General features: G+C 47.8%; 1 pseudogene; it reads left to right on the top strand.

Moving 5' to 3' along the window:
• Positions 1 to 15,000, top strand: part of LOC105892315 — an 88,901-nt pseudogene that overhangs the window by 31,382 nt on the left and 42,519 nt on the right.

The following is a 15,000-nucleotide window of genomic DNA, read 5'->3' as shown; positions in this document are numbered from 1 at the left end:
TCCCATCACGCTCTCTCCTGTTATTCCCATCACGCTCTCTCCTGTTATTCCCATCACGCTCTCTCCCGTCACTCCCATCACGCTCTCTCCCGTCACTCCCATCACGCTCTCTCCTGTTATTCCCATCACGCTCTCTCCTGTTATTCCCATCACGCTCTCTCCCGTCACTCCCATCACGCTCTCTCCTGTTATTCCCATCACGCTCTCTCCTGTTATTCCCATCACGCTCTCTCCTGTTATTCCCATCACGCTCTCTCCTGTTATTCCCATCACGCTCTCTCCTGTCACTCCCATCACGCTCTCTCCCGTTATTCCCATCACGCTCTCTCCTGTTATTCCCATCACGCTCTCTCCTGTCACTCCCATCACGCTCTCTCCCGTCACTCCCATCACGCTCTCTCCTGTTATTCCCATCACGCTCTCTCCCATCACGCTCTCTCCTGTTATTCCCATCACGCTCTCTCCTGTTATTCCCATCACGCTCTCTCCCATCACGCTCTCTCCCGTCACTCCCATCACGCTCTCTCCTGTTATTCCCATCACGCTCTCTCCTGTTATTCCCATCACGCTCTCTCCTGTCACTCCCATCACGCTCTCTCCCGTTATTCCCATCACGCTCTCTCCTGTTATTCCCATCACGCTGAGTCTGATGAAGAAGCTGCAGAGAGAATTACTGTAAGTGCTAAGCGATATCCCATGAAGATAACTGCTCTAATCCAGGTTGACAGTATGTAGGACTGATGTTGTAAGTACATCGGCGTCGCTGTCGCCTCTGCATCCGGAATGTGGAATGCCACACGGCTCTGTGTGATGTCACATCCTGTTGTATTTCATTAAAGGGTTATGTTATTTAGACTGGGAGAGAGATGGATTGACAGAGAGGGAGAGAGAGATACAGTATACGTATATATATATATAGAGAGAGAGAGAGAGGAAGAGAGAGAGAGAGGGAGGGAGGGAGATAGAGATAGATATATAGACAGAGTGGGTGAAAGAGAGAAAGATAGAGATAGATATATATATATAGAGAGAGAGAGTGGGAGGGAGAGAGAGAGCGAGAGAGAGAGAGAGAGAGAGAGAGAGATAGATATATAGACAGAGTGGGTGAAAGAGAGAAAGATAGAGATAGATATATATAGAGAGAGAGAGTGGGAGGGAGAGAGAGAGCGAGAGAGAGAGAGAGAGCGAGAGAGAGAGAGAGAGAGAGAGCGAGAGAGAGAGAGAGAGAGAGAGAGAGAGAGAGAGATGTACCTAGTCCTCTCTGTCTCACCTCTGCAGTGGGTTAAATCCCTCGTCAAACACTGTTTAACCTGCGGCCCATTCCAGGGCACTTTAATGTATTGAGGGGCTTACTGGAGGCAAACTTTGGCATAACACATGTCTGGCTGCTCTCCGAGAGTGAGTGAGTGAGTGAGTGCACTGTGACCTACATGTGAACAGATTGTCTCAGCCAAATTGGATGACACACTCGCCCAGCACTACACTTGAATGGCTGGTCAGCTACTCACCTTTAATGAAAGATGATGAATGATGTGGCATGCTGTGGGTAACTCACAGGCGGCTCCATACGGCTACTTCATGGCTAACCTATCCTAACCTATCCTAACCTATCCCAACCTATCCTAACCTATCCTAACCTATCCCAACCTATCCTAACCTATCCTAACCTATCCTAACCTATCCCAACCTATCCCAACCTATCCTAACCTATCCTAACCTATCCTAACCTATCCTAACCTATCCCAACCTATCCTGACCTATCTTAACCTATCCTAACCTATCCTAACCTATCCTAACCTATCCCAACCTATCCTGACCTATCTTAACCTATCCTAACCTATCCTAACCTATCCTAACCTATCCCAACCTATCCTGACCTATCTTAACCTATCCTAACCTATCCCAACCTATCCTAACCTATCCTAACCTATCCTAACATGCTTCTTGAATGAGGACAGAAGCATGCAGGTTCACATGACTGGGAGTGCATGCATGTAGATGGGTAATGATGTAATCGTGTCCATTCCATTGCTATGGCTGCCGCTAGGCCACCATGCTATTATGAGTCATAGTCATTTACTTCGGCTTAATTAAGGATTTAAAGTCAAGTTGTCTAGTAGTATAGTATGCTCTATTTGTCATATTCCTAATAGATGAATGCAGTATTTGAAGAAGCGTAGCGCTGTACGTAGTATGTGGAATAGTATTGGATAGCGTGCTAGTATGAACGCAGAGTCACTGACCCAGTCAGCAGACCAGCAGCACGCCGTGCTGTTAGATTTGACCCAGTCCAGTGACCAGCAGCACGCCTTTAATTGCTGTTAGAATTGGTCAGAGTTATGGAGTGAGGCTTTGGATGCATTATTCAAATATAGTGGTAGAGGGAAGTAAATCAGTTTAAGTCACTTGGACATCTGCAAAAACAGCACACAGACAGAGACAAAGACTAGAAGACAGAGTCTAAAGACCAATCCGTCAGATTGGGCAATGCCAGCACAGAGACAGAGACAGTGACAGTCTAAAGACTCAGATTGGGCAATGCCAGCACAGAGACAGAGACAGTCTAAAGACTCAGAATGGGCAATGCCAGCACAGAGACAGAGACAGAGACAGTCTAAAGACTCAGATTGGGCAATGCCAGCACAGAGACAGAGACAGTCTAAAGACTCAGATTGGGCAATGCCAGCACAGAGACAGAGACAGTCTAAAGACTCAGAATGGGCAATGCCAGCACAGAGACAGAGACAGTCTAAAGACTCTGATTGGGCAATGCCAGCACAGAGACAGAGACAGAGACAGTCTAAAGACTCTGATTGGGCAATGTCAGCACAGAGACAGTGACAGTCTAAAGACTCTGATTGGGCAATGCCAGCATCAACCCCCAGAACAAGGCCAGATCTGGGCCGGATCCCAAACAGACTCTATCTGCTGTCTGGCCCTGCCTCCCATGTCTGCATCAGCGGTGCTTCCTGCTAGTGTGGGATTCCCTGCTGATGCCCTCAGCCCCCTCTCTTTCTTTCTGTCTCTCTCTCTCTCGCTGTCTCTCTCTCTCTCTCTCTCTCTCTCTCTCTCTCCCAGCTCAGGCACACACGTGTGTGTGTGTGTGTGTGTGTGTGCATGTGTGTGTGTGGTTCACATACTCACCCCAGTGCCTATCTCTCTCTCTCTCTCTCCCCCTCCCTGCTCAGGTACATGTTCACAGGCATCTACACGTTCGAGTCCGGAATCAAGATCCTGGCCAGGGGGTTCTGTGTGGGGCCCTTCACCTTCCTCAGGGACCCCTGGAACTGGCTTGACTTCAGCGTCATCAGCATGGCGTGAGTACATTTAGTCATTTAGCAGACGCTTTTATCCAAAGCGACTTACATATGTACGACTTACAATGGATACACATTTTACATTTACACTGATGGCACACTGCTCATCAGGAGCAATTAGGGGTTCAGTGTCTTGCTCAAGGACACTTCGACAGGGAATCGAACTAGCAACCTTCTGATTACTAAACGACTTCTCTACCACTGTACCACTGACGCCCCAGTACAATACCGGCGCAGACAAATAGCATCACACACTCATCAGCATGGCGTGAGTACAATACCGGCGCACACAAATAGCATCACACACTCATCAGCATGGCGTGAGTAGAATACAGGCGCACACAAATAGCATCACACACTCATCAGCATGGCGTGAGTAGCATTCAGGCGCACACAAATAGCATCACACACTCATCAGCATGGCGTGAGTACAATACCGGCGCACACAAATAGCATCACACACTCATCAGCATGGCGTGAGTACAATACAGGCGCACACAAATAGCATCACATACTCATCAGCATGGCGTGAGTACAATACAGGCGCACACAAATAGCATCACACACTCATCAGCATGGCGTGAGTACAATACAGGCGCACACAAATAGCATCACACACTCATCAGCATGGCGTGAGTACAATACAGGCGCACACAAATAGCATCACATACTCATCAGCATGGCGTGAGTACAATACAGGCGCACACAAATAGCATCACATACTCATCAGCATGGCGTGAGTACAATACAGGCGCACACAAATAGCATCACACACTCATCAGCATGGCGTGAGTACAATACAGGCACAGACAAATAGCATCACACACTCATCAGCATGGCGTGAGTAGAATACAGGCGCAGACAAATAGCATCACACACTCATCAGCATGGCGTGAGTTGAATACCGGCGCAGACAAATAGCATCACACACTCAAATGAGAGGCAGTTATTAGTTTGATGCCATTCAAAAGCCCAACATTTTGTCCCTTTTTGTCACCATCATGGCGTGAGCAGCCCAGGGCCAAATGATAAATATCTTCACTCAAACTCACATGCAGTTATTGGATTTTTGGAAAACACACACCTTCCTCAGGGTCATTGGGTGGGGGAGCCAATGGGAGGCAGGGCCATTGGGTGGGGGAGCCAATGGGAGGCAGGGTAATTGGGTGGGGGAGCCAATGGGAGGCAGGGTCATTGGGTGGGGGAGCCAATGGGAGGCAGGGTCATTGGGTGGGGGAGCCAATAGGAGGCAGGGTCATTGGGTCGGGGAGCCAATAGGAGGCAGGGTTATGCCTGAGGGGTTGGGCAGACATGGCTCCTCTCTGTGCTCTCCTGGCATTTACCGTAAAAAAGAGAAAAAATATTAGTTTTTCTCTCCTGAGAGTTCAAGCAGCTCATTGGAGCCAGTGCAATGCTGTGTGGGATAGCAGAATAAAGCCATCTGTGTCTGAGACCAACCCAGCTGGGCTGATTTAGGGTGAGGCAGTACTGATGCAAGAGAGGACTCAGTTGGAAACATTTCCTGTTTTCTCCCACCAAGTCCAAAAAAAGATGAATTAATATTCTCTTCACCCCTCACAGAACAGGCGAATCACTAGTCAGTGTTCTTTATACACTAGGGCCATTTCTGTGTAGGACGGCCGAGTTGATTAGAGGAATGGCAGCTTAACTGAATGTGGAAGGAGCGGTACTGGCTGAAGAAGGTTGTTGGGTCAAAACCCTTGAGAGCTGACCTGATGATGACGGTCCAACTAATGCTCTCACTCCAACCAGTCTATATCTCAAGTGGGTTTTGTCCTCTGTGGATGTGTGTGTGTGTGTGTGTGTGTGTGTGTGTGTGTGTGTGTGTCGTGTGTGTGTGTGTGTGTGTGTGTGTGTGTGTGTGCTGTGAGTGTGTGTGTGTGTGTGTGTGTGTGTGTGTGTGTGTGTGTGTGTGTGTTTCTGGAGGTTGGGGTTGAGTTTGTGTAGAAACTGTGTGGTGCTGTGCAGTGCAGTTCCCTGGCTATGTTGACACCAGAGTCTGTGGTCCTGATCATTACCCTGAGAACATCAGAAAGTAGGGACAGATATGGCCCCTCATCTGACACTGATGTCACTTCCTCTCTACCACTGCCAGTCTCAGGAGGTCACTTCCTCTCTACCACTGCCAGTCTCAGGAGGTCAAACAGTGGCCAAACTGTGCAATCAAAGGATGAGGACGCCAGGTGAGAGAGAGGGAGAGAGGGAGAGAGAGAGAGGAGAGAGGAGAGAGAGACACAGATAGAGGGAGTGAGAGAGAGAAAGGAGAGAAAGAGGAGGGAGAGAGAGAGGAGAGGAGATGGAGAAAGAGAGAGGAAAGAGAGAGGAAAGAGAGAGAGAGGAGAAAGGACTCAACATGCCGCTGTCCGTGGTGCTGAATGCAGAGAACATCTGACTGTAGAAATAGATGTGGCCCTCATCTGATCCCAGAACACAGATAAAAAGTCTTTAAATGTTTTAAAGAGGACCTATTATGCTCTTATGTTTTTCACCTTTCCTTTACGATGTTTTTGTACATGTTAACGGTCTGCAAAGTTACAATCCCACAAAGTTACAAGTGCACCCCAGAGGGAGTAACTCTCTCTCACGGAAACCACTTTTCTCAGCAGCCTGAAACACCTGATTCGAATTCCGGCCCTTTCCCTTTGTCACATCATGACGCAATTTCGTAACGCAATCCTTATTGCCTGCCTAGCTGACCAGTCAGAGCGCACTGGGCTCATCGGGATTGGGGGCTTAAAGACACTGGGGGCTTAAAGACACTGGGGGCTTACACCTCACCTACAGTATCATCAGGCTCAGCTGCAGTCAGGTACAGGTGCAGCTGGGTGTGCAATCTGTGGAGGAGAAATCAACTGGGCGCTGTCCATGGTGATGAACAACACACCCAAAGGACACCAGACTGTTGACACAGATTTGGGTTAGTTCTGGTTCAGCCTCTGCAGCTCTTTGTTGTGACCAGAGACCCAGAGCCTGTTTCCTCCTCCAGCCCCAGGCCTGCCCAGAGCCGCTCCTGCACTGCAGGGCAAAGCCACTGAGATGTCAATCCCCTGCCTTTGCGTGTCTGGCTCCATAATTCTCCGGCAGGGAAGTCTATCCATAACAAACAGGAAAAAAAGAAAAAAAAACACACACACAGGGTGCCTGCGCTTTCAGGTCACAACTGTAATTTTATTTTTTAAATATGGCAGTGAATATTCTGGATAATGCTAAGCCTTTGGGGTTGAGCCAGTGTTTGCCCTAACACACGGACCTGCACGGACACACAGCGCTGGACATCAGAGGACACCAGTGACTGTGTGTCCGGCCGTCCATCTGCTTGTCTGTCAGTCAGGCTGTTTGTGTCTGTCCACCTGCCTGGTGACCTGAGTGACTGACATGACTGCAGTAAAGCTGACATGACTGCAGTAAAGCTGACATGACTGCAGTAAAGCTGATACAACTCCTCTAAACGCTCAGCTTCCATCCCTATGGACGATCTGAGAGACTGACATGACTGCAGTAAGGCTGATAAAAACTCCTCTAAATGCTCAGCTTCCATCCCTAGAGAGGGGGAAGGGAGAGGAAAGAGAGAGAAGGGGGGAGGAGAGAGAGAGGGAAGGGGGAGGAGAGAGAGGGAATGATGAGGAGAAAAGGGAGAGAGGAGAGAGAGATAGAAGGAGAGAGAGAGGGAGAGAGAGAGAAGGGTGGAGGAGAGAGATAGAGAGGAGAGAGAGAGAGAGGGAATGAGAGAGATGGAAGGAGAGCGAGAGAGAGAGAGAGGGAAGGGAGAGGAGATAGAGAGGGAGATAGAGAGAAGGGGGGAGGAGAGAGAGATGGGAGAGAGAGAGAGGGAATGAGAGAGAGAAGGGGGGAGGAGAGAAAGAGAGAGAGAGAGGGAGAGAGGGAATGAGAGTGATGCAGGTAGTTTCAGCATTAGCCTGAGTGCCTGTGAAAGTGGTTGTGGATTATCACCCACACAGAGCACTTACAGCAGAGAGAGCAGAGAGAACCCTCCTGAAGGTATATTTTAAGTATGCAATGTACGTATGACCAACAATGGCCAAACAAGCCTCAAGTTCTGACAAACACGAGTTCTAGTGTTTAAGCTGTCGTTGGCCAAGCTGTTTCCCTGAACTTGTCAAGAAGTGTCAGTGGTTTACACTTCTGAGTGTCTGTGAAGTGTCGTGGTGTGTTTGTGAGGGTTGTGTACTGTTCGGAGTGTCTGTGAAGTGAGCTGGTGTGTTTGTGAGTGTTGTGTATGCTTCAGAGTGTCTGTGAAGTGAGCTGGTGTGTTGGTGAGGGTTGTGTACGCTTCGGAGTGTCTGTGAAGTGTGGTAGTGTGTTTGTGAGGGTTGTGTACGCTTCGGAGTGTCTGTGAAGTGTTGTGGTGTGTTTGTGATGGTTGTGTATTGTTCGGAGTGTCTGTGAAGTGAGCTGGTGTGTTTGTGAGGGTTGTGTATTGTTCGGAGTGTCTGTGAAGTGAGCTGGTGTGTTTGTGAGTGTTGTGTATGCTTCAGAGTGTCTGTGAAGTGAGCTGGTGTGTTGGTGAGGGTTGTGTATGCTTCAGAGTGTCCATGAAGTGAGCTGGTGTGTTTGTGAGGGTTGTGTACTGTTCGGAGTGTCTGTGAAGTGAGCTGGTGTGTTTGTGAGTGTTGTGTACGCTTCGGAGTGTCTGTGAAGTGTGGTAGTGTGTTTGTGAGGGTTGTGTATTGTTCGGAGTGTCTGTGAAGTGTGGTGGTGTGTTGGTGAGGGTTGTGTACGCTTCGGAGTGTCTGTGAAGTGAGCTGGTGTGTTTGTGAGGGTTGTGTACGCTTCGGAGTGTCTGTGAAGTGAGCTGGTGTGTTTGTGAGGGTTGTGTATTGTTCGGAGTGTCTGTGAAGTGAGCTGGTGTGTTTGTGATGGTTGTGTATGCTTCGGAGTGTCTGTGAAGTGTGGTGGTGTGTTGGTGAGGGTTGTGTACGCTTCGGAGTGTCCGTGAAGTGAGCTGGTGTGTTTGTGATGGTGGTAGTTGGAGTTCATTTCAGTACAGTGGGAGCCTTTGAGAGCTGACAGTTTTGACATATTGGACAGGATCTGCAGGATTGTTTTGCTTTCCCATGAGGCTTTGAGGTTACAGCTTTTAATCATTTACCCTTCAGGCTTTTCATCCTCCGAACAGAAAAGCCTGTTCATCTCACCAGCACTCCCGCTGAGGGGACTATACATATTTGCTCTACAGTCATTTGCCGCTGACACAGTTTACTGGAGTGACCCGTATCGGCACTCTTTCATTTATATATTTACGCGTTTGCGATTGTTTTTTAATATTCAAATGGTTTCTCCTTTTCAGTAATTCAGCTAAAACTAGAATTTCAAAAAGTAGAGTTTTGAAGGGAAAGCAGAATTTAATGGCACAATTCAATTCAATTCAATTTTATTTTATTTATATAGCGAAACAATTGTCTCTAGGCGCTTTACAGAGCCCAGAGCCTGAACCCCCTTAATGCAAGCACAATGGCAACACGGGCAAGAAAAAACTCCCTGTTAGTCAGGAAGGAACCTTAAGCAGAACCACGGCACATAAGGGGGGACCTATCTGCTTGAGGTCGGCCGGGTGGAGATAGGAAGGGGGGATGGGGGGAGACACAGGCACAAGCATTTCACTGAAACTGACCAGACCAACGTTAATTAGCATCTGTATTTTAGCACCATTTAAGCTGTCTGTATTTCTAACGGTGTGCATTCTCCCCGTGTCGTCCCTGCCTTTCACAGCTATTTGACAGAGTTTGTGGACCTCGGCAATGTCTCTGCGCTGCGGACGTTCAGAGTTCTCAGAGCGCTAAAAACAATATCAGTCATTCCAGGTACTTTCACTTTCATTTTCACCTTGCCTTACAAATCTGTGCTTTGATTAAAAGTCATTAAAAGTCCCAATTTAAGATGGAACGATTTGCTTCAGTCTGCGTTATTTCAATAACTGCATACCGTATCAGCTGTTATTACTTAACTCTGATTAATGAGGAATTTACTAATAACTCCTGCCATGTTCTGGTTAAACAATTCTGCTGGTGGGAGTTCAGTTTGGTTCTGTGAGTTCTAGAACTCTCTGTCTTCCTGCAGGCCTGAAGACCATTGTGGGTGCGCTGATTCAGTCCGTGAAGAAGCTGGCGGACGTCATGATCCTCACCTTGTTCTGTCTGAGTGTCTTCGCTCTGATTGGCCTGCAGCTCTTCATGGGCATGCTGCGGCAGAAGTGTGTGCGGAGCTCCGCCCACTGCGTCAACTCCTCCTACAACGCCGATGACCAGTTCGTCTGCAATAACAGGACCTGGCTGTCCATGACCGACTTCAACACCAACGAAGGTGCGTTCACCGTCTTGTCCTCATGTAGCAGAGGAGTTTATCTATAAGGAAACGTAAGGCTCCTTAATGTTCTCATAAGGGTCTGACAACATGGCAAGGATCCCTTCAGAGGTACACGTGTGTCTGATGTAGCACCACATTCAGGGCCTGCAGGCAGGGATGGATTACCGAATGGGCCTACCGGGCCCAGGCCCAGGGGCCCATGAGCTCAGGGGGGCCCTAAGCCAGAGCCTCTGCATGAAGTCGCTGTTATTTATCTCTTATTTGTGTTTGAAAGAGGTGTATTTTGTTAATTTGCTGTTGGCTTTATTTGAGTGTACCTGCGCTGTGTTAGAAAATGTGTATGTGCGCTGTAAATCCTGTTAAGGTACAGGTGAATTTAGTTACAGGTGAAATGTCATTACATTTAAGTAATGTATTGCGAGCGCACAATTTTTGCAGCCCCGCGCAAAGGGGAGGGGGGCCTTTTACATGTCCAGGGCCAGGGGCCCATCGTTTCATAATCCTTCCATGCCTGCAGATGTTTAGCGAAGGGAGGCGCTCTCCTTTGAGTGCCCACTCCAGCACCACACGGTTTGGTCAATCAACTCCAGGCACTGAACTGGGTGCTACCTCAGAGACGGGAAACAGAGACAAGTGAAACACTGACTGTACAAACAGTTACTGGGGTAAACGGACACAGGTGTATCTCTGACTGTACAAACAGTTACTGGGGTAAACGGACACAGGTGTATCTCTGACTGTACAAACAGTTACTGGGGTAAACGGACACAGGTGTATCTCTGACTGTACAAACAGTTACTGGGGTAAACGGACACAGGTGTATCTCTGACTGTACAAACAGTTACTGGGGTAAACGGACACAGGTGTATCTCTGACTGTACAAACAGTTACTGGGGTAAACGGACACAGGTGTATCTCTGACTGTACAAACAGTTACTGGGGTAAACGGACACAGGTGTATCTCTGACTGTACAAACAGTTACTGGGGTAAATGGACACAGGTGTATCTCTGACTGTACAAACAGTTACTGGGGTAAACGGACACAGGTGTATCTCTGACTGTACAAACAGTTACTGGGGTAAACGGACACAGGTGTATCTCTGACTGTACAAACAGTTACTGGGGTAAACGGACACAGGTGTATCTCTGACTGTACAAACAGTTACTGGGGTAAACGGACACAGGTGTATCTCTGACTGTACAAACAGTTACTGGGGTAAACGGACACAGGTGTATCTCTGACTGTACAAACAGTTACTGGGGTAAACGGACACAGGTGTATCTCTGACTGCACAAACAGTTACTGGGGTAAACGGACACAGGGTGTATCTCTGACTTGTACAAACAGTTACTGGGGTAAACGGACACAGGTGTATCTCTGACTGTACAAACAGTTACTGGGGTAAACGGACACAGGTGTATCTCTGACTGTACAAACAGTTACTGGGGTAAACGGACACAGGTGTATCTCTGACTGTACAAACAGTTACTGGGGTAAACGGACACAGGTGTATCTCTGACTCTACAAACAGTTACTGGGGTAAACGGACACAGGTGTATCTCTGACTGTACAAACAGTTACTGGGGTAAACGGACACAGGTGTATCTCTGACTGTACAAACAGTTACTGGGGTAAACGGACACAGGTGTATCTCTGACTGTACAAACAGTTACTGGGGTAAACGGACACAGGTGTATCTCTGACTGTACAAACAGTTACTGGGGTAAACGGACACAGGTGTATCTCTGAAGAGATTATTTCCATGTTCCCTGCTTGGACCCAAACCGATCTAAAAAAAAGAGCCCAGGTTGAAAATTCCCGAAATTTCCCTATAAAGTACAGAAATAGCGTACATGTTTTTCAGCAGCCTAGGTGTGTGTGCTTCCTTGGAATCGACCCCATGATCTTAGTGTGTTTAGCAACTTGATCTCAGGACCACTCCCTGTTGCTACTTACCTATACCTTACCTGTGGTCATCATATATGCTATCCTTTACTAGCTATGCTAATGTATACCATAACATACCACACTCCTCTGGTCATCATATATGCTATCCTTTACTAGCTATGCTAATGTATACCATAACATACCACACTCCTCTGGTCATCATATATGCTATCCTTTACTAGCTATGCTAATGTATACCATAACATACCACACTCCTCTGGTCATCATATATGCTACCCTTTACTAGCTATGCTAATTTATACCATAACATACCACACTCCTCTGGTCATCATATATGCTATCCTTTACTAGCTATGCTAATTTATACCATAACATACCACACTCCTCTGGTCATCATATATGCTATCCTTTACTAGCTATGCTAATGTATCCCGTAACATACTATACTCATCTGGACATCATATGTGCTATCCTTTACTGGTGTATTCCATAGCACACTGTACCATAACATACCATACTGCACGATGTGTTGAAAGGTATATAAACTGAGGCTAATAGAGAAGGTCTCAAGCCCAGAGGTATATAAACTGAGGCTAATGGAGAAGGTCTCAAGCCCAAAGGTATATAGAGTGAGTGTAATGGAGAATGTCTCATATCATATCAGAGGAATGAGACCCAGTAGTCCTCAAAATCCCTCATCACTAATGATGGAAGAAATTACGCTTTTTTCAATTACCAAATAGCTATATGTTTCATAAATGTACTTATTTATCCATTTACTTCCTTTCTGTCTTATAGATAACTATTACAAGATCGAGGGGGCAAAGGATGCCTTAATATGTGGATACGGAAACGACGCTGGGTGAGTACATGCATTTGCCCCCCTGATGATGCTGTCCTGGGGCATCAGTTGGCTCCCTGATGATGCTGTCCTGGGGCATCAGTTGGCTCCCTGATGATGCTGTCCTGGGGCATAAGTTGCCTCCCTGATGATGCTGTCCTGGGGCATCAGTTCCCTGATGATGCTGTCCTGGGGCATCAGTTGCCTCCCTGATGATGCTGTCCTTGGGCATCAGTTGGCCCTTACCAATACTCAGCTCTGCGCCTGTGAGGCACACTCAGAGCTGAAGATGCTGTCCTTCGGCATCAGTTGGCCCCTACCAATACTCAGCTCCTTGGGCATTAGTTGGCCCTTACCAATACTCAGCTCAGCGCCTGTCAGGCACACTCAGAGCTGAAGATGCGTCAATTTAGTCCATACCTGTGCAGACTACATGGCCACACATAGCACATAGCGCATAGCACATAGCACATAGCACATCCGTATGAACTAAAATCTAACTAATGTGTGATGAACCAGGACATGTGCCTAATTTTCCACTGGCTCTCAGAGAAGGCTGGTGGATTACAGCAGTGGTGGCTCTGCATCTGTTCTGAGCGTGCCCAGCCCCCTCACTAACAAACACAGGACCTCATCTTCCTCACTAAGAAACACAGGACCTCATCTTCCACACAAACACAGGACCTCATCTTCCTCACTAACAAACACAGGACCTCATCTTTCTCACTGACAAACACAGGACCTCATCTTCCACACAAACACAGGACCTCATCTTCCTCACTAACAAACACAGGACCTCATCTTTCTCACTGACAAACACAGGACCTCATCTTCCACACAAACACAGGACCTCATCTTCCTCACTAACAAACACAGGACCTCATCTTCCTCACTGACAAACACAGGACCTCATCTTCCACACTAAGAAACACAGGACCTCATCTTCCTCACTAACAAACACAGGACCTCATCTTCCTCACTGACAAACACAGGACCTCATCTTCCTCACTAACAAACACAGGACCTCATCTTCCTCACTAACAAACACAGGACCTCATCTTCCTCACTGACAAACACAGAACCTCTTAGTCTCAAACACAGGAGCCCTAGCAGTTCAAGAGAGCAGAGGATGCTGGGACGGTTCCAGAGAGCAGAGGATGCTGGGACACTTCCAGTCTGTCCTGCTGGCTCACTTGCCTAAGAGAGGAGCTGTAAGCCTCAGATGGATAGAGCTGGAGGCCATATTTAACCTCTCTCTGCCCTGACGGGGTGTTTAGTCAGCGGGAGTGTTGCGTGCGAGTCCAGCAGGGGTGTCTTAGCATGTGGCAGTTAATCGTTAACCCACTCCCTGACTGCCCTCTGCCCACACAGCCCCCGCCCCCACCCCCCCCCCCCCCCCCCCCCCTTCCCAGCCACACAGCTGGCAGCTGGAGTTCCATGTGGCAGAAGGGGGCAGCGCTCTACAGGGATTTCTCAGTTTTCAGTGAAGCAGCAGTGTGTTTTCAGATCAGCCCCCCGGATGTGGCTGTGGGTCTCCCCATATCACAGTCTGTCTGTAGGTCTCTCCATGGTCAGTCTGTCTGTGGGAAATCAAACCTTAGCACATTTCCTGTTATGCAGCAATTTACGGTTTTCAGTCCCTAGAAAACTGCTTATGCATGTGTGTGTGTCCACACGTGTATGTGAACGGGCATGTATGTGTACTCTTGTGTGTGTGTATTTGTGAGAGGGCTGTGTGTGTGTATGTGTGTGTATGTGTGTGTATTTGTGAGAGTGAGTGTGTGTTTACATGAGTGTATATGTGTATGTGTGTGTGTTTGTGTGTGTGTGTGTGTGCTTCTGTGTATTTGTGAGTGTGAGTGTGAGTGTGTGTTTACATGAGTGTGTGTGTGTGTGTGTGTGTGTGTGTGTGTGTGTGTATTTGTGAGAGTGCTGTGTGTGTGTGTGTGTATTTGTGAGAGTGCTATGTGTGTGTGTGTGTGTGTGTGTGTGTGTGTGTGTGTGTATTTGTGAGAGTGCTGTGTGTGTGTGTGTGTGTGTGTGTATTTGTGAGAGTGCTGTGTGTGTGTGTGTGTGTGTGTGTGTGTGTGTGTGTGTGTGTGTGTGTGTGTGTGTGTGTGTGTGTGTGTGTGTGTGTGTGTGTGTGTATTTGTGTATTTGTGAGAGTGCTGTGTGTGTGTGTGTGTGTATTTGTGAGAGTGCTGTGTGCTCTTGCCAAATGTAGCTCCAGCGCCTAGCCTGGGTCCTGCCCGGGCCCCTAATCCTCCAAATCCATGTGCTTTTGAAACAAACGCAGAGATGATGTTTGTGTGGCCAGGGCTGGTTCAAGGGTTTTATTGAACTAAGTACCCATCTGTGTTAATGTTAAATCCCGGACCGCTCAGGCTGGATAGATTATCCAGGGGACTGTACTGTATATCTGTTTATGTGCTTTAGTTTGAACCAGCAGAAAGAGAGAAAGAAAGAGAGAGGGGGAAGGAGAGAGTGAGAGCACACTGAGAGGAAGAGGAACATAGGGGGTGAAGGAGAGAGCAGAGCAGAGCACTGAGAAGCAGGATGTATGGAAGAGTGACAAATCACCGGTAGG

The sequence above is a fragment of the Clupea harengus genome, chromosome 25, assembly GCF_900700415.2.
Source record: "Clupea harengus chromosome 25, Ch_v2.0.2, whole genome shotgun sequence".
Taxonomy (NCBI): Eukaryota; Metazoa; Chordata; class Actinopteri; order Clupeiformes; family Clupeidae; genus Clupea; species Clupea harengus.
Note: the sequence above shows the minus strand (reverse complement) of the source record. Positions and strands in the feature narration are given on the sequence as shown.